The 24,022-nt window shown below is 38.6% G+C and overlaps 1 pseudogene across 1 annotated transcript; it reads left to right on the top strand.

The window, feature by feature from the left end:
- Positions 1-22,554: 22,554 nt before the first annotated feature.
- LOC308498995 (large ribosomal subunit protein eL18-like) lies at positions 22,555-23,161 on the top strand (annotated as a pseudogene). Its single transcript has one exon. The product of its transcript is annotated as a large ribosomal subunit protein eL18-like (transcript).
- The last annotated feature ends 861 nt before the right edge of the window (positions 23,162-24,022 follow it).

Raw genomic sequence — 24,022 nt, 5'->3', positions numbered from 1 at the left:
CGTAAAGTTCTACCATTCTTCTTGTGGTTAAAGAGATGACAAAATTGATTGTCTGAGGTCACCTGTAAGGTCAGCACTCAACAATCACTCCACAAATACTCAGTGGTATTTGGGATGATTTCAGGTGAGGAGCAAATTGAAGAGTACAAGTCTCTGTTAGTCGGATGCTTTGCTCAGGCTTTGAAATAGGCTTCTTCCTAATGCAACCCTTATCCCTGGAAGCACAGAATGAGAAATACACCTCCAGACAATTCAAAGAAAATAGTAAGTTGACAGTTGTCTAAAAAGAAAAGATTAACTTACAAAAGATCATTCATTTTAAGGTCCCCTTTTTGTCAGTACTGGTTATGTTGCAATTGTGGTCATTTGAAATAGCTAATCAAGACTTTATATTTCTCGTTTTGAATTCTTTTCTGCTCATTTGACATTTGTTGTTGTTGATATAAATGATGTTTGAACAATAGAGCATGCTTGGTCTGCTTTACGGTTTTTATATTTCTAAGAATGTATTATATTTTAAGAGCAGAGACTGGACCCATACAACAATAACTTAAAATGATATGGCTATTTATGAACTGATTATTAACTCCTATTAAGTGAATTTTAATAACTGCCTGTGAATTAGTTAATCACTGTAAGTGAAAGGTATAGGATTAAGAACAGCAGATTTAAAAGACTGTAAGTTCCTATTACTACAGCAACACTCTTTCTTGCTGGGTTTTATTTAGGATAAAATCCCTTCCCTACTAGTCATTTATGACACGTTCAGATGCATGAAACAAAACACAACTCAGAATGGTGTCAACGATAAAGACATTTATTGCAATGATTAAAGTCCAGAGCCAGGCCTTTTGCAGAGTTGGTGAACTAGCAGCTTGATGACATTGCCAAAAACCTGGCCTTTTCTTCTCTAGGATGACCAATTTATTCCTGTTTGCCTGGAACGTTCCTGGGCTTAGCATTTCAATCCCAAATCTGGGAAACTTCCTCCATCCCTGACAAACCTGGATGACTGGTTACCCTATGACCCCGTCTGTCCTTAGAATGTTCGCTTTAGTCCTCAGATTGGGCTCTTGGTGCTAAAAATGATTATATTAGCTCTAGTTCTCTTCATCCAAATGCATTCAGAAACAGAAAGGTACTTCTCTTTCTATGCCTCTATATAAGAGCAAAGCAACTGTCCTAGAACCTAGCAAACAGGCTTCCTCCACGTCCCATTGGTCAGAATGGTAGGACATCTCCTTTCCTCAAACCATCATTGGCAAATGAAATGGAATTGGCATGACAGGCTTACCCCATCAAGGATGGGGGCTGGGAAATCATTTTCCCCAAGCACAGTAATGAAGAGAAGAAGGAAGAAAGACACAAGGTGCTAATGGGCTTGGGTGGCGTTTGTGTAACAGATATTGTTGGATTCCTATGGGGTTTATTTTTTAGTTGATGATTGACTCCCCAGCCCTGCGGGGAGGGGATCTCTTCCCCATTCACAGTTGAGAATGTCTAGGGGAAGGAAGGAATAGGACCTTCCCAGGTGATTCTGAGATGCCTTCTCTCCCCCATGCTTTATGATTAGAAGCCCTAGCAATACAAGCTGGATTTCCAGGACTTCAGATGAGTGGTACTAGTATTTCTCAAGTTCCCGCTCTCCAGGGAAATCAGACTCCAGCTTCGCAGTTCCAAATTCTTTATAAATACAGGCCTGTTGGTGTCTTTATATTGCACCCCTCAAATTTCCAATAGTCAGTAACCTCATCACCCCATCTACCATTGAGGGGTTAAAATATCACCAGTTCCCATGGGATCACAGGCACAGAAGCTATGTGGAGTGGGTGTGGGGCAGGAGTCTTTCACATGGTCTACCATTTATTTGGCAAGCTACCTTAATGTTTGTATCAGAGAAAGCTAGTCAATAAAAAGCTCACTAGCAGAACTACCGATTTATGTATAAAATATCTTTTAATTAGAGGGAATGTCCTGCCTCGTCTTCCACAGCTAGCAAGACCCATTTAGAATTCATTTTCACTTTTGTCCAAGTTTCTCATAGCCAAATCGTTGGATGTAAGCCTGCATGCTCTTGAGCTGTAGTATTTCAAAGACAGACTGAAGTTGCATCTCAGTTACAGGCTTAAAAACTCTTAAACCAAGGTGTCAGACATTAAAGTAAGCCATTTTCTCCCTAACCTGGTAGATATTTTTGTGAGACTCTAAAATGACTGAAGTAACACCTTCGATATTTTCAATGAACTGCAATGTAATGACCCTGTTAGCTGCCTTTTCAGGCTGTCTGTGCGAGGATTTTTATGTGCACCTATGGCCCCTCCACAGAGGATCTTATATGCCTTATCTGCCACATAAACAGTAGTGAATGTCTTTTGCAAATACAGATATTTTGCAAAAAATTATCAGAGTGGGTGGGGAGAGAGTTTGCTGATAGTTTAGAATAATTAAAGGAGCTCCATGTGCAAATGTCAAAATAGGGAAAAAAAATAGCCGAAAATGGGGCAAAGTGACAATACAAATGGCTAGATCTCCCTATTATCACTTGCTGTACATCTCACAAGACAGCTGATGCCCCGCTCTGTATGGGTTCCAGCAGCCAGTGATTTATTGGGTAATTCAGCATTTGCCAGTATGTCTTGTGCTAATTAAATGCATCGCACTCTATTCAGAAATGTCACAATTGATTTGTCTTCTGCAAGCACTGACTTTATTTCAATCTTCTGAAAAAGATTTTATGAGCCCCAGATAACTTATCCTGGCACATTCATCTCCCAAGGTAACGTCTGTGTGTGAGGGCAGTAAGAGAGGAGATCCTCAGTGAACATTCGATACAAATACCTTTACGAACATCTTATGTATCTGTTATGTGCCATATGTCTGAGAAATAGCATAGGTATAACAAAATTACAAACTGCCCCATTAGCCTATAAAAGCATTTAAACATGACAGAAGTTAACATAAAATGATATTGGCAGTTCCTACTGAAGAATGTTAGAGCAATCCAAAAAACATGTACTTTGGAAGTGTTATTTATTACAAGGTGTTTACTAATTCACAAATTGATTTTGACTGAATTTTAACTATTAACTAACTTGCACAGAAGAGGAAATTGCATAATGTCATTTCAGGGGCAGGGAGAGGAAAGGAGACATGGCAGCACAGTGGAGTTTTTTGGAGTATTTAGGAGATGTTAACAGATCTCGAAACTGGTGTAACATCACAGAGGTTACAGACTGACTAGTAGCCATTATTTAATTCCAGATATGTTTTCCCACTGCACTCCACCCTCTGCACTGGTTTCAACATCCATGTTCAATGCCTTTATTAAGGATGAACCACAGGAATAATGTCCACCTTTGTCCAGAGAAAATCAAAATTCAGCCCCAAACAGCCACCGCTTATGAATTGACAATCTATGCCTCACCAAGAGAAAGCAGACCATCTATGTCCTATTGGAAAAGAGCAATCGCTGCCTCTACGTGACAAGGAAAAGATTAGACCTTAAAGAAAAGACATTATGCAGTCTTTAGCAGGAAAATTTTAGAGGGCATTTTTGCTGCAAATTAGAAACCCACGAGCTTGCATTATGTCATTTGTCTTCTTGTTTACATTAACATTTGGGTTTGGGTGAAAAAAATGCATGAATGAAGAGTAATAATATCAACTTGCAGAGTCCATTTGGTCTTCCTGTAAAGACCCACTTTTCCTTTGAAACTAAGTGTAAGGCTAATCATAAGGGCAGAGCTTTTTATGGGGTTCAAGTAGGTGTTCTATTGAAAGAGCCACTGTCTGTTCACTCCAATCTATTTTAGGGCAAATCAAGCCTATGTGAGACTAATTAATCTATTCAGAGGTTCTCAGAATTATCCACTCTGCCATTCTTCTAAAACACTGTAATCAAATATTTTTAAAGTCACTCCATGGGATATGGTTTGTGAGAAGCTAAAGTAAATCTGCAAATGACTATTGAAAGCTCTTTAGCAAAAAACACAAATGTATAAGGTAACAGCTTACCATATAATTTCTGATGCCTTTAAAATTTAAGATACATTGTTTTTTCACTGAAAACAGATGTAGATTTAAGTGACCCTACCTACAAGTATAAAAGAGAAACTCAAAAACAGCCTTCTATCTCTAAATTCCTTCTCTTCCTATCAAGCACAGTTGAAACTGCATTGTCGGAGACTAAGCAAAATCAAAATATCATCAAGAAACATATGTCTTTATGTATAAATGTATAAATGTTTTCGGATTTTTTGGGTAGACATGTGTGCTCCAATGTTCATTGCAGCTTTGTTTACGGTGGCCAAGACATGGAAACAACGAAAATGTTCTTCAATAGATGAATGGATAAAGAAGTTGTGGTATATATACACAATGGTATACTATTCAGCGGTAAGAAAAGATGATATAGGATCATTTGTGACAACATGGATGGATCTTGAGAGTATAATGCTAAGCGAAATAAGTCAGACAGAAAAAGCAGAGAACCATATGATTTCACTGATATGTGGTATATAAACCAAAAACAACAAAAGAACAAGACAAACAAATGAGAAACAAAAACTCATAGACACAGACTATAGTTTAGTGGTTACCAGAGGGTAAGGGGGATGGGGGTGGGAGATGAGGGTAAGGGGGATCAAATATATGGTGATGGAAAGAGAATTGACTCTGGGTGGTGAACACCCAATGGGATTTACAGATAGATGATGTACTACAAAATTGTACACCTGAAATCTATGTAATTTTACTAACAATTGCCAATTAAACAATAAATTTTAAAAAAAAAGAAACATATGGATTAACCCGATTCTAAATTATTTGGTCTAATACCATTATCTCCTTAAACCCAGAGGTGCAATGGGTGCTGTGGGGTGTTGTCCAGATCTCACCTTTAGAATTGAGACCCCTATCCCCTGGCTTTTGGAAATATTGGTGACTGAGTTCTTAGCACAGTCTCTCTCCAGGATCTGCCCTTGGTCCAAGGTCACATACCCTTCCAAAGGGCAGCCCACAATGACTGACCCAGAGAGGAGTATAATCCTGAACCCACGTCTCAAGGTGAGATGAGTCTGAAGAGCATCTGAGCTTTAGTAGTTCCTGTAAAAATCACTGAGGTCTCTGTTATAATTGCATTGCAATTTGCCTTCCCTGTTGATGCAATTTGGCTTCCATCTCTCCCTTATAGGTATGGTTCCTAATAAACCTCCTGCAATCTAATCTCCATCTCAGAGCCTGTTCACTAGGAAATGTGACCTCTAACAATAAGCATCAGATTGATCCCAAAAGTTAAAGAATTTCACATTTTGAGCACATAAGAACTAACTATGCATACACGTGTTCTAAAGATCATTTTTACCAATTATTATTTCTCTATTTTTGGCCACATATAGCTCACGATTCTTTTGTTAACTTTATTTGTTCTAAAATTAGGTACTATCATTATTTGAGTTGTAGGCTCACAGGAAATAAAACAACACATACAGATTGTAACAGATTGAAAATATAAGAAAATTGAAAATGTATGTTTTGGGGTGTTATCCATTAAAAAAGCATGAAAAGTGAAAGTGGTTTCAATTGGTTTATAAAAATTATAATATGTGAATTAAATAAATATTCTTTTTTTTTGGTTTTAATCAGGATACCAAAAGATAGTTTTCTAGGATTTTAGGTAAAATATGGAAATAAATATAAGAAAATATCAAATTATATTATCCAAGTGATGGTAAGACAGAAAATAAAAGTAGGTTCTTAAAAAAATTAGTGAGTCTGCAAATAACAAAACTATAAAAAGTGACTGACAATCATTTAAATAAGTTCCAAAAAAGGATTTGCTAAAATTCAGTACTTGTTCATGACAAAACAAAAAACAAAACAAAACAAAAAAACACTTAAAAAGAATAACAGGGGCTTCTCTAATCTGATAAAGAATGTCTTACCCAAAGCCATATTTAATTGTGAAATATTTAAAGCTTTCCCCAAATTGAGAAAAAGATGAGGATGCCTATTTATAAGTCTATTGAAAATCATCTGGTTCTTGACAGTGTGATAAGGAAAAAAAAAGCATAAGAATTAGAAGATAAGAAATGTGTTTATTATTTCTAGTTATCATAATTTTCCACACATGGAAAATGCAAAAGAAAATAAAACTATTAAAATTAGTAACTAAATTTAGCAAGGTTACTGGTTCCAAGGTCAATATATAAAAGTCAATTGTGTTTCTAAAGACGAGCAACAAATAAAAAGTGGCATTTTAAAAATTACGCTAGTTACAATAGCATCAAGAGACATAAAATAAGTTGGAAATAAATCTAAGAAAGGGTATGCAAGATTTCTACTCTGAAGACTACAAGACATTATGGGGAGAAATTACACAAGATTTAAATAAGTGGATAAATATATCAGATTGATGGATTATAAAAATCAATATTGTAAAGATGTCAGTTAAAGCTAAACATATACCCATATACCTGCCTTACAAACCAGTAATTCCACTCTCAGATATTTCTTCAAAATAAATAAAAACGAGTATCTACAAAAAGATATCCAATAATGTTCCTACCAGCTTTATTCATAATAGCCAAAAACTGGAAATAACTCAAGTGTCCATTAATAGCAGAATCGATAAACAGATTGGGGTATGCTCATATATTGAAATATTGCTTAGCAATAAAAGAACAGACCACTGACAGACACAACAATATGTGCATCTCAAAAACATCATGATGAGTGGAAAAACAGACATAAGAGAGTACGTACTGTATATTCCATTTATATAAAATTCTAAACAGGCAAAACTCATCCATAGAGACAGAGAGCAGACCCATAGTTGCCTGGGGTTGGGGTAGAAAAGAGATACACCAGAAAGGGACACAGAGAACTTTTCGGTGTGATTAAAATATGGTTTAACTTGATTTGGGGGCTGATTACACAAGCATATACGTTTTTCAAACTCAACCTATACACTTAAATGGGTGCAATAAATTTTCTTTCAAAAATCGAAATTGTGAAAAATCACTAGCTATAAACATATACAGAATGAGAACTCATTCTAAGTAAACTCAATGTATTCATAAGATATATATCAATGTGCTAACTAGTTCTAGGAACAAAGAGATGTTGAAAATTTTAGATGGATATTTGAAACTCCATACCAGGATTCAAGCGAAAATGAGATGACATACTCAAATGAGATACTCTGAGGAGAATTTAATAAAGGATTTTATTTTTTATTAAATAAGAGAATATATTTAAGAGATATGGGCAGAATACATATAAGAAGACCATAAGAGAAAGTGTAGCACCCCAGAGGGTTATCACCTTAAAACCAAAGGGACAAGAAGGGAATGGTTATCAGGACATATAGAAGAGAACACTACAGACAGGTTTGCCTTGATAGAACCTTCAGGAGGGAGAACCCTCATCAGCGAGGAACAACCTACAAGGAGAGGTGAGGGTAGGGGGAATAAATACATACTGTTTCCCCCAAAATAAGACCTAGCCGGACCATCAGCTCTAATGCGTCTTTTGGAAGAAAAATTAATACAGGACCCGGTCGGGTATATAATATAATAAATATAATAATATAATACAATACAATACAATACAATACAATATAATATAATATAATATAAAATACCAGGTCTTATATTAATTTTTGCTCCAAAAGACGCATTAGAGCTGACGGTCCGGCTAGGTCTTATTTTCGGGGAAACACAGTAGACTCACCCTTCTCTTTCCCTCCTATCTTCTGCTAGGGCCTGTCTTTGCTAGACACAGCTGGAAGCCAGAAGGCATAGATGCTCAGTGTTACTGTTTGTACAGATAAGCAGAGTGGAGAAGGCTGAAGCATAGATGTGGAGAGGCAAGTGGAATAGATACAGCATTACTTACAACTCTTCCAAATCCTTCTTACTGGCCCCAGTTTTTATTTGGTAGGTCAACAGTAGGCCCAGGAATTTGAAGTTTTAAAAGCTATACAGGAGACCCTGAGGACCAGTTAAGTGCTTGGATCACTGCCCAAAACTACCTGTCTGCGTTGATCACCAGCACATACAATTTACAGTACGGACACACATAGACAAATTTCATGAGAGGCCACCGATAATTACACTTACTTTTAATACTTATATGTAGTTTCCAGTCACCTAAAAATGTAAAAAGGCACTGAATCTTTATAATGCATTCTTTCTGGGGGTCTGAGAGAGCCAGTAGTACCACTGGCCAACAGGGCTTTGGCGACTATTAAAAATCCAAGCATTGCAAAGGGGACCCCTAGGGAGGTGGAGTTAGGCTCTTTCCTCTCTGGGAGTGACAGAGCTTCCTACTCAGGTCTTTGTCCCAGAAGTTTCCTGGAGAGCAGTCCTGGAGGTCACAAGAAACAGGAGAAATCAGCAAAGTCAAGCTACTCAACTATTCAAGAGAGTCAGCGGCAGGGATGTGCTTCTGTAAAGGCAGCAGCAACTTGGGATTTAAAGGATTAGTTTTGCTGAAGGTCATGCCTTTCTTTCTTTATATTTATTTATCTATTTATTTGTCTATTGCAGGGGGAAAAGGAGGGATCTAGAATTAACTAAGAGGCATCAACCCCCTTCCCAGAGGTGTTCAATGGCTCCCTGCCCCCTTGTGAATAGAATGAGAGAAGCAAAGGAGGAGAGAAAGGCACTGGCTCTCAGGTGCTAGGCAGAAAAGTTCATGACTTTTCCCTAACGGTAAGTCACATGGCCTGCCCTTTGGTCCCTGCAGATTAATTTCACTGACAGCATGGAGTAAGGTGAGAAAAACTCAGCCAACTTCAACCTCAGCACAGACACAGTCACATTTTCACAGATGTATTTTCTGGAGAGTACCAAAAAAGCCGTTTTCACTTTTAAAGTACTTAAAAAGAAAAAGAAACTGAAATTATAATATGAATTTTGTAAAGAATGCACTTTGAATATATTTTTATCTTGAATTCATGTAATCACAGTGTGATACATACCTCATGAGAAGACAGTTACTAACGCATCTGTAATGCTTCCCTTTTCATTTAAATATCAGTTAAGTGCGTAACATTTTTATAGAGGAATAGTACATAAATATGTTCATCCTCAAAATGACACAAAAATGTAAGTATGGTTTTCAGCAAAAATGACATGTTTTACATGTATCTAATTTTTCCCACAATATGACATCAATTCCACATTTTTTGTTTTCTTGGTTTTTTTTTTTTTTTTTTAGAAGAGTGGGTATTATTAATTCCACCCTCGAATTCCTTTTTGTTCTCTAGATCAGTATTTGACACAGTCTACTAGCAAAGGCTCTGTTTCTATAGACAAGGGCTGCTACAGAAATTTCTGAGATCAAGGAATTGGAATATGGGACCACAATGAACTGACATAGAGATGCATGTGTCAGCTTCTGTGAAATCAGTGTAGATGATGCAATTCTATCATGTCGCCATAAAGCTCTTTTCTATAGTCATCTCTAGAACTCAGGAGGAACGAAGGTAATTGTCTTCCTGCAGACGTTCCGTTCCCTCTGCTTCAGTCTACACCTGCCCTTTGCATTTGAATTATAAGAGTTAAGATGAAAAAAGCAGTCATAAAGTAATTATACTTGTTTAATTATTTACACATTAAAAAATCAGGCTGAAAACTATGAAATATGTTCTTCCAACTGAACAAATATACCTTCAAAATAACAAAGTGAAAAAATGTATGTAAAGCTATGGCTTCTGTAACACTGAAAATCAGTAAAATAGCAAATGCCTAAATTTAATTGCTTTTGTGTATGTCAAGATATTTTAATGGTGTACCAATGAGTAATAAGATAAAAACTTATAATTCAAAATATAAATAATTCTGTATGTTAGTTTTCTTATTTTCCTTTCTACAAAATAAATAATTATGCTGTTATAATAAAGATAAGTATGTTTTTCTTCAATTGTCAATAATCACCTAAAGAATTGTTTACTGTTGTGATTTTTTAAATGACATTTGAATATAATTTTCATCCAAAATGTAATTTAATGTAAATGTAAAAAAATCCAAAACCATTTTTCATATGCTTTTTTAAAAGATATTTTCTTCTATAATAGAATTAGCTAAAATAAAGAAAACACTAATTATATTTAATGCATAGCAAAATTTTTAATTTGATTAAATTTAATAAAATGTTAAGCAAAATTATATATTCATTTTTTGATAGTTTAATTAAGTATCATTAAATATATTTAAAATAAAACAATTAATTTCAGGGTTCTATGTTCATTTAATTGCCATTGTAAAGAACTGATGTCATGCTTCATACACCTAGACCTACATATATGCAAATTTAAGAGTGGGATGAGCTATTTAGTGTCACAACATGTTCCTCTGCCAACACCTGCAACTATTGCAAATATTACAAAAGTTTGTGACTACCTCCAAAACCATGGATTAGAAAAGGAAGGAAAACTGGACTGTAGGTTCTACTGGAAATTACACTTGTTATGCAAGAATCAATTATATTCACGGCATCGTAAAGATTTGGTAACAACATCTATTCCCCCAATTAATAGCTTCCACTGTTCAAAGCCGACCCAGCCTCCTCATCCTTTTCTCCAACCCAGCACTCCAAAGTCGGCAAACCCACAGAACTCAGAGGGTATTCAATGAAATCGCCTTTTGTTTCAAGGTGAGAGAGCAGAAACTGTGGGTCCATGTTCCCTGGGGCCTGAAGGCTTTTAGACCCCCCAGCAGCCAAGCAGGATTGTGGATGGAGCTGTGCCGTGGTGAGCACAAGTATGTATCTGTGGTAGATGTTTGTAACTATGTAGGGCCCCCTAAATTTCAGGGCTTGGATTTCAACTAAAGGATCCCAGCCCACCACCACCACACAAATTAAAAGTGCTCTGTGTGTCACTAAATTCACAATTTCAATCAGAGATTGGAGGAACAGGGGAACTGGGTGAAAGGTGACACAGTAGGAATACTGGAACCTGTGACAAACTATTATAGAAAGCTCATGCCTTCCGAACTTTGAAATTCAAAAGCAATTTGTAAACACTCTAAAGTCAATCTTAAGTGTTCTTAACACACACACACAAATGATAACTATGGGAGGTGATGGATGCTTAATTAACTTGTGTAGCAGATATTAAATCATCACACTGTACACCTTTAAAACAATTACAATGTACAAACTAAATATATACAATTTTATTTGTCAATCACACCTTGCTGTTTGGCAGCAGGTTTGAAACCACTGTAACCCATCTTATGAGGCTATTACAAAATTATACAAAATAATTTTTGCTACAATACCAAATATATATATTACAGATATAATGCTTACAGGTGCTACACAGCTCCCAGTCCCCAGTCCCAACTGAAAGAACACAATTCAACCAAACCCCAAAACTTGCACTGAGTGCAGTGTTTTCTTCACGATAATGTCTCTTGCAAACATACACACACACACACACACACATTTCAATATCAATTTCTGCTTATATTGACACTGCTTATATTTCTAGACATGGGGGGGGGAGTTCCTTTTCTGATTCACTCTAAAACTTGTTTGCTCGAGGCTAATCAAGATTTAGCTTAGGTTAAATTTCACTGAAGAGTCAATGAAAATGGTGCTCCATGTCTAGCTCAGGACTGAGATCTCTCTTACTTTTTCTCAAGTCGTATCCTCTACGCCTAATGAGCAGTCTAAACAAATCAAGAGGCTTTTATCTAAGCATAAACAACAGCAGAGAGTGACTAATAATCCCCTAAAATGAAACATTCAGTAGTGCTCTGTGCCAAGCATACTGCTAAAATGCTCTACTCATTGATTCCTCAGAACTACCCTATAAGACTATGAAGTATTATTATCACTTCCATTTTATAAATGAAAAGAACCAAAAAAAGGTAGTTAACTTACCTGCCCAAGGTCACACAGCTGGTGTGCTTCAACCAAGACTCCAGACCATGTCTGCTAAATTTCAGGGTTCATTCTCCTTATCTTTCCCTTTTTGTTGTCTGATGGACATACTATGCCTCAGATTTTCTACTCAAGCAGCTGCCCTCCATTCATTCCATCCTGATTTCAACTTCTTACCCATTCAAGTCATTCTTTTTGCAAGTTTTGAGTCCAGTGTTTAAGCCTATGTATTAAAATGAATATGGCCTCATCTCTTATATAGATTGCTTTAAAAAAAGGATGAGGAACTCTTTTCTACATCCTAATATTGCAAGTAATTTCAATAGAAATTAACAAGGACATTACACAGTGATATAAACACATTTCTCTGCAGAAGACTGCATAAGTAGCTTATGTCACCTAAGATGGCGAGGAATGACTTGGAAAATTCATAAAATTAACTTTTAAAAGTGACGAAATTTTCATCAAGTGGAGATTTTCATAAGGTTAAGGAAACTTAAATGTGATTTAATGAATTTTTAGAAGTGAAACTTTTGAGTGATCTGAAACTACCCTTAGTACAAAGAACCCTTTGACAAAGAAATAAAAAGTTACATTAAAACCAACCAACCAACAAACAAACAAACAAAACGTACTGAAGAGTGCAAATATCCGGGATCACAGCAAACTAATTTTCACCACATTGATGACCCATTTTTTTTTTACCTCCTCATCATTTTCTGCAATTTTGCTCAACCAGGGGTTTAACCTAGATGGACACCTGCTTCATGATTAACCTCTGTTATGGGCTCAGCTGACTTGGGGACTGAGCAAGTGATTAATGAGTGAAGAATTTGTTTTTTTTCTCCCTCTGCTACTTACGGTGCCTGCATCAAGAGAGGATGCTATGTGACCCAAATATAGAGAAGTGGTGGAAAGATGTTACTGAGTGACGACAAAAGCATTATGCAGGAAGTACTGAAGCTACAGGAAATGAATATGAAACAGAAATTAAGTTTTAGGAAGAAAAAAACCTCAGAAAATGAAAGGAGAGGAAAAATTCAAGAAAGCTGGACCTTTAGGAGAAATAATAAAACTTTACATACATTAAACAAAATGAGAGAAACTTCTGGATGACAGAGAATAAGTAATAGCAACAGAATCCACAATTCAAAAACTGTTAAGGCCATTAAATAAAGTAGGTAATTTTTCGATCACATTTGAGCAGGTATGATTTGTTACCCAAATGTCACAAACCATCACCATCACCTTCCATAAGCATCTAACAAATGTCAATCGTGCTTGATTGGGGAGGTTCTGTTTGGTGTGTGTGTGTGTGTGTGTGTGTGTGTGTGTGTGAAATTTTCATATTCTTGGTTTTTACCTAGCACATCACTTTGGTACACATGAAGTACATAATAATTTGCTAATTGTTTTGTTCAGCTGACAAACATTGTCATGTAGAGGAATACAGAATAAGAAAAAATAATCAGAAATGGTCCAAAATATGTCCCTGAGTAGCTACTTAAATTAAGGTGTACATAATCAAGATGGCTTCAAAGAAAGTAGCCACTGAGTTTAACACTCTCACTGTGAGAGGAAATGGAAAGCTCTATTCTCATCTCTGAGAGGCCTAAAGAGAGAAGGAGGGAATTCAAGAGCATTTCTAGTGATGGGTTAAAAGGAAACAGCTCAGTGTCCTGGCGAAGAGAGGGTGTCGAGGCAGGGCCTCAGCAGCTGACCTAAGTGGGTGTGTGAGTGCCTGACCCGCTGTAGATAAGTGGAGACCATGGGCTGCGGAAGATATCAAGGAAGATGGAGGTAAAACAACTGCAAAAATCCACATTCGGAGGGCAGGCCTTGGCACTGTGGATTAGAAGATTCCAGAATGTAATGCTTTTCTTTGCTGACAATCTTATTTCCTGTTTTTTCTGGGCATGGAAATCCCCAGTGGGAAAAACAAAACAAAACATGTGAACACAGGAGAAGGCATAGTTGGGATTATGTAAGACCAGCCCAATCCACACTGAAATTGGAAAATCTGAACAGAAAAAAAGAGCAACAAGGCAGATGCAATCCTGGGACCATCAAGTGCACTTGATTTAAGGGAAAAGACTTTAATATTAGTCTTACCCCCTCCTCCAATTGGCTGTATCACCACTTAAGGCAAGGCACTGACTTTTCCTTCAGGGCCTACCAATACAGCGTAGAAAAGCTACACCTAAAGACAGAGAAATTAATCTAAGCGCCAAGCCTCTGAGCTCACTGAAGTTCTCATTAACAGTTCAAGTTTCCACCCCGAAATCTCCTGTAGTCTGAAGACTGCAGTAAGACCTCACAGAGGGCAGGGCTGTACAGAGCATATCAAATATACTATAAACAGGTTGTGATTGGATTGAGGCTTGTTTGCTAGTTGTTTACTAGTTGTTTATAAACAAGGCTGTTTTTGGATTTATGCTTACAAAACAAGTTGTTTACTAGTAGGGACTGATAAGAGGGAAGTGAAGGTAAACATGTTTATGTGTAGAGCATACATATGAAAGTAAATATGTTTACATTTATGTGAGAAACTGAGCATAACAATATTGAGGGGTAAACACGTTCACAAAACAACTTCTGGAAGTAAACAAGTCCAAGGAAAAGAGGATAAAAGCAGAGCTCAAAAGCAGTGCCATGAGTAGTCCAACTGGGCTAAGACCCTCTGCGAGGTATAAGGCGCGATATCAGGACTCTCCGAAGTTCTTCCTTGCAAGACCAGCTCGCCTCAGACTCATTGGGGGCCCAGTCGTCTCTCCCAGACCAGGGACCTTCTCCATCTCAATTGACTCTGGGACTTGGTTCGTTATTAAATTCTATTCTATCTTGTATGACCTATGGTGCTTACCAGAGCATTGGCCTCTGGAGGGACATTGGTTCCCAAATAAAGCTGTGTTACTCACTCTATCTGACCCTGTGTGTCGGAACTTTGTTCCCCACTCGCGTCATGAGTACCACTCAGTGACGTAGGGCCCTGCCGAGGGGTTAACATCCCCTTGACTTCCAGGAAGAGACTGAAATGTGGCAACTGCCCTTCCAGCCGCTCACGACAAACCCACAGTCAACTTTCTGGTAGGAGAACAGGGTTGGCTGGGTAACGTCTACAAAGATAGGGGTGAGATTCCTAAGGACCCAAATGGTACTTATGACTGGTGAGTTCTCTCTGGCCAAATCTCAGCCAGAACTGAGGAGGGAGGCCATGTGGTCTCCAGCCGGGCTGATGTCTAGTAATTGGTCTCCAAGAGGCAACAATTACTTTTCAGGTGTCCTGTCAGTGAAGACCTAAATATATGCTGTACTCAAGAAAATGTCCCAACTATTTGTTATCTGCAAATCCATTACCTGCAAGTAGCCTATAGCTTTTGGCCCTGAAACACCGAGATTCGCCTCTTCCTGTTAAATATCTTAAAAGGGAAGGAAAGGACAATGGAGCAAAATATGACTAAGCCATCCGTCAGGTCGCCTCTGTGACTATTTCCGCAGACCCTTTGTCCCCTCTCAGTCAGCATTAACTATACAGCCCAATTAAACCTAGCGCCGGTCGTCCACAGGGATTCCTTTCATACAGAAATGCAATTCTCTCCAAGATTCTCAGCATTATCTAATGGCCTGCATAGACTGGTTCCCAGGGGGACAAATTGATCACCATGGCAATAATCAGAGGCTCTCACCCTATAGAGGGGCAAGGTAAAATTCCGAGCCATGGAAGAAGCCTCTCTGATAATCTTCAAAGGAATGCCTCCCTGGAACAGGCTGCTGTTGCCAATTAGGCTGTTCTTATGTATACGTATGTGTACACACACACACACACACACACACACACACACACACACACGCGTCACCACCACCCCACACCCCAGAATCTGACTGGGAGCATCAGCCTCTGCTCAGGTGGTCGCCATCAGCACTCTGGGAATAAGACCTGCTCAATCCCAGGAAAGGATACTGGTGGATGCTAGCAAAAATACAACTAACTGGATTGAAATCAGGAAACCACTTCACTAACAACATAATAGCAGGAAAATCAGGGAAATGTGATCCTTTGAAAATGTTAGAGAAAGTAATGGGAGCCTAAACTGAAATGCTACCATAATTATAAATTGTTGCATTTTATAATACTTTTGCACAGGTTATAACAGGATGAACTCTATCTAATTTAAGTATTTTTCTGCTACCTTGCCCCAACATAGATTTGTGATTTATGTTTGAGATATTCTCTAAGAGAATAATTAAAAGATGGATGAGGGAAAAATGTAGAAGAAAATATGTACCTGTACTGTATAATCTCTAGAATGTAAGTTAGCTCCCTAGCAGCCCAAACAAGACCAGAAATCCAGTTTCCTACTCTTTTTTCCTACAAAATCAACATACAAAAGTCCATTGCATTCCTATATACTAACAATGAAATCTCAGAAAATTTTTTTTTTAAATTCCTTTTGCAATTGCAACAAAAAGAATAAAATACCTAGGAATAAATTTAATCAAGATGTGACAGACTTACATACTAAAAACTATAAGACATTTTCAAAAGAAATTGAAGAAGACACAAAGAAATGGAAAGACATTCCGTGCTCATGGATTGGAAGAATCAACATAGTTAAAATGGCCATATTACCCAAAGCAATATACAGATTTAATGCAATCCCCATCAAAATCCCAATGGCATTTTTTAAAGAAATAGAACAAAAAATCATCATGTTTGTATGGAACCACAAAAGACCCCGAATAACCCAAACAATCTTAAGAAAAAAGAACAATCCTGGAGGTATCACACTGCCTGACTTTAGCTTGTACTACAGGGCTACAATAATCAACACAGCATGGTATTGGCAGAAAAACAGACACATAGACCAATGGAATAGAATTGAGAACCCAGAAATAAAACCACATAAATATGGACAGTTTCCTACTCTTGTGTGAAGTTGGCAATTCCACACTCACAAAGCTGAGGTCCAACTGCCCCAGGGGGAAGTTAACATCTGCATTCATGACCTGTTGTAAGGCAAACGCCTACTTTATTCCTCTGTGCCTTCTAAGATCTTCAAAGTGGGCATTTGGTGTGGAGAACAATCTAGGGAGAATTCTCTGCAGATTCTAAGGAGAGGTATTTCCTGTGTCCTCATGGAAAGTTCCCATCTTTGTTAGGTCAGAGGCTGACACGCAGCCCCATGTGACAGGACAGGTGCAGGTGGCAGTTAGACTGCTTCTCTGGGGCGCTGCGTGCAGTGGGTTCTAGGTAGAGCCTGTCCCTCACAGACTCTAATGAGCTTGCTGAAAATTGCACTGAACCCAAACACAGAATGATTTCACAATTAGAAGTTGGAATTGTCTGTTCTCTTAGGTTCTTGTCACACTTTTGTATTGTGTGTTAACAGGTCCTTCAAACACTTTTTAACTAACTCCTTAAATAGACTGCAATTAAAGAATTTCAAGGGTGCTATACCACATAGGATAAATCATATTTTGTATCTGTGAAAATAATTTTTTTTTTCAGAAAAATACTATCTTGTGTTAATTTGCGTTAAAATAAATGCAGATTTGACACTGCATTTTGCAGAAATCCTTTTTACTTTAAATGGTTGCATTTTAAGATAAATAGCAACCTCTTCTTTGCTGTGATAATAGTATAGATTTGAGCTCTTTGCTTAATCTCCGAGTCTGTTGAAGAAACTGAGATGTGTGAGTCTACACCATGGGTTCGCTTTGCGGATTACATGCTTGGCATGTCAGTTTCTCAAAAAAATTGAGTTACCAATCACTTCCATTCACTAACAATCTTTCTGTCAAGATTTTATGTTAAATATTCTTAATAAGATTCTAACTTAGTTCTATTACTCTTCCGTGAAGTCAAAATGCAAATAAAAGAAAGTTGTTTTTAATTCCTCAGACGCATCGTTTTGTGAATCTTTGGGAAATGGACGAGAGGGATGGAGGCAGAACACACCACCTGTAAACCTCACCACGGAGCCCTGTCTTTCTAGTCCACTGGGTGTGTTTTCTCACTTCAAATGTCTTCATTCTTCCTTGTCCTCAGTTCAGGGTGCTCAGGGACATCCTAAAACAAGATGTCACCAAAGCCCAGGGCAGCTGGGAGCCTCGGGCACTTTTCATGGGAAGAGGTCCATGGTGGCTGGTGGCGGGAGGGAGTGTAGCCTGTGAGTAAAGCGGGTATGGGTTCTAGTCCCACTGCTCCCAGATTTGGCTGAGGGACCCCAAGCAAGGTGCTCAAACTTGCTAAACGTCAGTGTTCTCAGTTGTACCACGGGTTATCCATGCGCCTATCTCTTAGCATAATTGAAGGCCCAGGTGGGTTCACAGTGGAGGTAACGAAGCGTAATCTCCAAGACTGCTCACCTGCCTGGTCTCTTTAAGACCCTGTACCTGATTCTGTATTTGTACTCTTTCTTCCTTTCCTTAAGCAGAGTTTCCCAATTGGAATAAAATCCAGATTGGCCCCATAAATCCTGCATCTACTCTTGTATGACAATTAAACAGGATAATAAATAGAAGATAATGAGCCCATAGCAATCATTGAATAAATGGTATTATATATTGTCACCAGGCTCACAGGCCTTATCTTGGAACTCGCATTAAGTAAATGCAGAGAAGTTGACCACATAATGACATTGCTTACAAGTTAGATAAAGTGTAACCCGTCCTAAAATGTGTCACCCTGAAGCTGGTAAGATGCCTGAGTAAGCTGCTAGCAACATATTTGGTTTCAGCCTTAATAGCCAATGTGTAACTATACTTGAGTATGTTAGGAAGTTAGGCTGCAAGTGACTGAATCACAGGACGGGTCAACATCAATGTTGAGGAAGAAATCTGAAAGTCAAGGGCAAGGAGCCATCTGCAAGGGTGGCAGGGGGAAGACCTCATCCTGGAGGGAGTGGGGAGCGAATGAACAAGAACCAAAACTTGTGCTTTCCTTGCACTCAGTATGACTATTTATCCACATGTTTCTGTCATCCATCCACATCAGAACCATCTAAAGAACCTCGATGAAAACAGAACCTCCTTTGCCTAGCCCAGCCCATTAAATCACCCTCTGGAGATGGAGTCCAGGATTCTGCTTGTTTTTTTAGTATGCTGCCCCACCCAGGAGATTCTGAATCCCAGTTACTTTAAGAACCCCTGCTTACAGATTGATCCTGAAATAAACAACTGGTCAGATGTTTTTTAGGATTCCATTTACGTTCCTGCCTGGCTCAGAAGATGACCAAGTTTCTAATGCCAGTCCTACCCTTCTCTTCCATGGTAAGAGACAAGTGTCTGGTTTGTACGTTTTCCTTTTCAATAGGTCTATCACAATTGTAGATAAAGAGCATGCCATTCAGACACATATCACAAGTTCAGCAAGCTCAGGTATCTCTTTATATACTGCGGATAAGATGGTTTAATGTTAGCCGAAATGTGGATCTACTGAACGGAGGAGGGACACAATCCTCCTGAAGAAGGTGGATTACCAGCCACGAAAGCCTAAAACAAGGTTTCTGTTAGAAATACAAAATGCTCACTCTTTTGTTCTGACACTGTCAACCTTGTTGCCAATAATCTGAACAAAGACCTTTGAAGCATGCTTACAAATATGCAGATGATGCAAAACACGAAAGGAATAAATGCCCAGAAAGCATGATTAAGCTGCAAAGTAATTCCAACAGATTGAAACAAGAACCCAAAACAAGTAAGATCATGGAATTGATGAGCATGAGTGGAAAGAAAAGAAAACCAGGACTGTTTCAGGACAGTGTCATGGATACAAGGTTTGTTTGAGCTAATAGTAAAATACAGTTAATACTGTTACTGCTCTTCTTATATGTGCATGTTTTTTGTTTTGTTTTGTTTTGTTTTTCAGTTCTTGGAAGAGAACAGTTCTACTCTATTTTGTGCTATTCGAACTATATTTTTTTGGAACAGATTCATTCCTGAGCATGATTTTAAGAAGATACAGGCTCAAATTTCCATGTAGCCAAAAATGGATTGCTAAGGTGGTGAGGAGTCTATAAATTAATACCGGGGGTGATAAAAAATGTACACAAGTGGACAGTTTGGTCAACGTTGCTCAAGCAGTAGTTCACCATAATCAGAAGTGTCCGGACGCTGATGGTAACCATTTTGAGCACCTCTTGTAATTGCAGAAGGCAAATGTGACTTGTATTCATCTTTTGTTATCGGCATATATTGAGTATTACAATTTTAATAGTTTTTTCCTTTCTTAAAGTGTGTATACATTTTTCTTTTGACATCCTCTGTGTATAGACCATACGATAGCTTGGGGGAAACAAAGCCTTGTCTTTCTTCAAAGAATGGATTGTCCCTAAACTTACTCAGTCGGTGCTAGACAAGACCATGAGTATGTGATAGTTGTAACAAGACATATTAACTATAAAAACAACAACAATGAAACAACTAAATATCTTCAAAGATACAAGGGAAAAATCCTGTATGGAAGTGAGCTCCCTGTTGTGAAGGTAATCAAGCGCAAATGAAATGATGACACAGTCAGAACTGCTACAAAATGGATTTTCTCTAATGATATTCTTTGGAGATGGGAATGGACAAATATGAGGTGCTTTAAACTCCATAGTAAGGTTTCTGTGATTTCTTTTCTCTTACCTAGCTAAAGGTTTTAGCAGCAAGTTGAAGAGGGTGAGCTGAAAGCACCTAGGAGTGGGAATTAAAAACAAAAGGGGAATATAGACATTCAATAAATGTGTATGGAGCGCATACTAAGTGCCAGACCCTTTTCTAAGCATTAGAGATACAGCAGAAAAACAAATCCAACCCCAACCCCTGTCCTCATAGAGCTTCTATTCTATCAAGAAACAGTTATGCCAGGGGATATGGTAATTTCCTCCTGCTATGAGAATGCAGAATAAGATAAATGGAAGTGAAACGGAAGCATAATTGTGCCAAGAAGGACTTATTTTAACAAATACGTTTCAGTCTAAATAAATCCCAAGATTGCTTATCAATGTAATCTATCACATAACAAGATTTCACTGACTTCTCCACAGCACTGCAGTCTACTCATTTAGGGAGGGTACGTTTTCTGGCCCTACCCCCTTTTTAAAGATCCCCAAATGACTCTCTGACTCTATCAATATTGGTTTCTTTACAGGAGGTCACCACCTACCAGATGTTACATCTATCACTGCAAACAAGTTCCCCTTGATATATTGATTATTTCATTTTTCTTGTCTTGTGCCCACAACCTCCTCTCTAATTAATGTATCACTCTTCGTTCTAACAGTGTGTACGTCTTTGATGTTCCCAATTGTAGTGTCCACCTGAATTACATATTCAGCTGCCTACCTCTTTTAGCTGCGATTTCCTATCTCTGACTAAATGATCTTCTTGAACTCTGGCTCTGTTTACCTTGCTTTAGAACTTCAAACACTTTGCCAAATTCCAATTCCAGTTTTGTTTCTGTTTACTTTCACGTCTTCTGAGGTAGACTGTCCTTTCATTGACTCCAGGCACCTTTGGCAGTGAATGGCTTTAGCTCTAAGTCTTACCGAATCAGATAACCCCCCTACTTTCTCTCTGATTTTCTTTCTGGTTTCTGTGCAATTCTGTTCACCTCCAGGAATCTAGCTGTTGGGCTGTGAAGGTCAACTGTGAGGGTGTTGAAGTTAACAACCTCAGCAAGCCACTCTACATTGATCTCTAGTCTCCTAGAACACTCATATTTCTCCCCCTGGAATTAGATGCTCAGCTAGCTGCCAGGGGACCTCTTCCCAGACAGTGCCCAATTTGAACTATCTGAGAGCTTTTTACCAAGCTGTTATGGGAGACTAACAACCCACATAGCTCATGCTACATATGCCACGTTGGTGAAGGGCGCTGCATTCTTGCCAACCAATCAAACCAATACCTCAATCATAGAAGACTAATGTTCCTTTGCTTCGATCCTTGAAAGGGAAAAATAGCTAATGTGATTTTCTCTTTCATAAAGGCTTCTATGCAGTAAGTGGCTTGGATTAAACTATACGATCACGTCATCTATCTGTTTGAAAGCCTGCCACTCTTATGCTGCATTTGCCAACTTGTCCCTTTATCAGAAGGGCTCAATAGCATGAGAAGTGGGAAAGGGAGCATTATGATACTGGGTAATATAATTCTAAATACCATCAAGGCCATAAAATGGGAAGTAAGTGATAAATAATTTATATTTATCAGAATGACTGACTCTTATTACAAGTTTAGCAATATGATATCCTCCAGTACAGCACAGACATGTATGGGGAAAGAAATCAGAATTTCAATAGTTTGCTAGGCTTGGATTGAATTCTTGTTTAAAGCCCTATGAACCTCATGTGAACCTCATGGTCTTTTTTTCACCAGTCTCTAGAAAAGAGAATGCTAGTCTTCTAACAGGGAAGTAGACAAGTGGAAAAAGAAATCCAATTCAACAAGATAATTTGGAAAAGAAAATAGGGCAGTAAGCAAGAGAGGTAACATGCTATTGATATTTTTATTCTTGTTGTCAATCCAACTCTACCAGCATAAAGTAGAGAAATCCACTCATTCCTTTATTGATTCACTTCTTCATTCACTCATTGTCTTAAACACCTCAAGTGTGTAAAATACTGTGTTAGAAATTGCGGCTTTCTGGACCTGGTGGAGCAAGTGGGTGCCATCATGGGAGTTGACATCTGTCACAACAAAAACTGAAAGGTTCGGTGCAAGGAGTCCAAGAGCCAGGACGTCTCCCTAAGGCTGTTGGTCAAGCTATACAGGTTTCTGGCCAGAGGAAGCAACTCCACCTTCAACCAGGTGCTGCTGAAGAGATTGTTCATGTGTCGCACCAACCAGCCACCTTTGTCCCTTTCCCGGATAATCCGGAACATGAAGCTTTCTGGCCGGGAGGGCAAAACTATTGTGGTTGTAGGGACTCTAACGGATGACATGCGTGCATAGGAGGGCCCCAAACTGAAAGTGCAGGCCCTTCATGTGAGCAGCCGTGCCTGGAGCTGCAACCTCAAACCCAGGGGAAGATCCTCACCTTCGACAGCCTATCCTGGACTCCCCCAAAAGCTGTGGCACTGTCCTGCTCTCTGGTCCTCGCAAGGGTTGAGAGGTGTACAGGCATTTCCGCAAGGCTCCTGGAACCCCACACAATGACACCAAACCTTACCTGCGCTCCAAGGGCCGCAATTTCGAGTGCGCCAGAGGCCGTAGGGCCAGCTACGGCTACAAAAACCCCGGATCATGCCTTGTGATTAATAAGCTTTTGGATGCTGATTGAAAAAATGAAAGAAAGAAAAAGGAAAGAAATTGTGGAAGATGCAACAAAGATACAATTCTTGCCTTCAAGAAGCTTATCCTTCCATACCTCACCCTGGTCTAAAATTTGGGAAGCATAACCCCAGCTTTAGGAAGGAAAAGTGAGCATATACCTGAGTTAAACACAAATTATCTTTTTCTTCATCCTCCTATATTGATGATATCTGCCTAAATCAGAGCTGTTCCCACTTAAAAATGTTTTCCTAGGACCAGGTCCCTGATTTGAAATGCGAAAGTTCAAATACTCTTTCATTTCTTAAGTGGTCTAATCAGGGAAAAGTCATTTCTCAAATGGTCAATTAGACTTGAATACATCTTTCATGACAGATGCAGAAATAATCAATGATCAGAGAGGCATCTCTCTCTGAAAATAAACTTATCTCTACACACATGACCAAAACTCCAGACTGCCTTTTTTTTTCTTGGCGGGCCATACACATATGTCATACATGAACACAGTGTAAGATACGTGGTTATTTTTAGTATAGGCATACGTCAAATATATTGCTGGTTTGGTTCCAGACCACCTCAATAAGGCAAGTCTTGCAATCAAGTGGGTCATACTCTTTTTTGCTGATGTAGGGTCTTGCCTTCCATTTGTAAAACATGCAGCATCTATGAAGCGCAACGAAGTAAAGCTAATAAGTTATAACTGTAAATACCTGCCAATGCAGTTAATTAAAACCACCAAACCTTTTTGCCTTCTCTGCCTCAGGGGCAGCGATCTGCTCTGAGCAAAGCAGTCGTGGCAGTTCAGCGTGCACGCATTCTCCTGCCACCTGGCCATCTTTCTTTTAGGGGAGGCTCTTTTAAAGGAGTTTAT

This window comes from Rhinolophus hipposideros (genome assembly GCF_964194185.1).
Source record: "Rhinolophus hipposideros genome assembly, chromosome: 1".
Taxonomy (NCBI): domain Eukaryota; kingdom Metazoa; phylum Chordata; class Mammalia; order Chiroptera; family Rhinolophidae; genus Rhinolophus; species Rhinolophus hipposideros.
The sequence above is the reverse complement of the archived record's forward strand: the minus strand, read 5'-3'. Positions and strand labels throughout refer to the sequence as shown.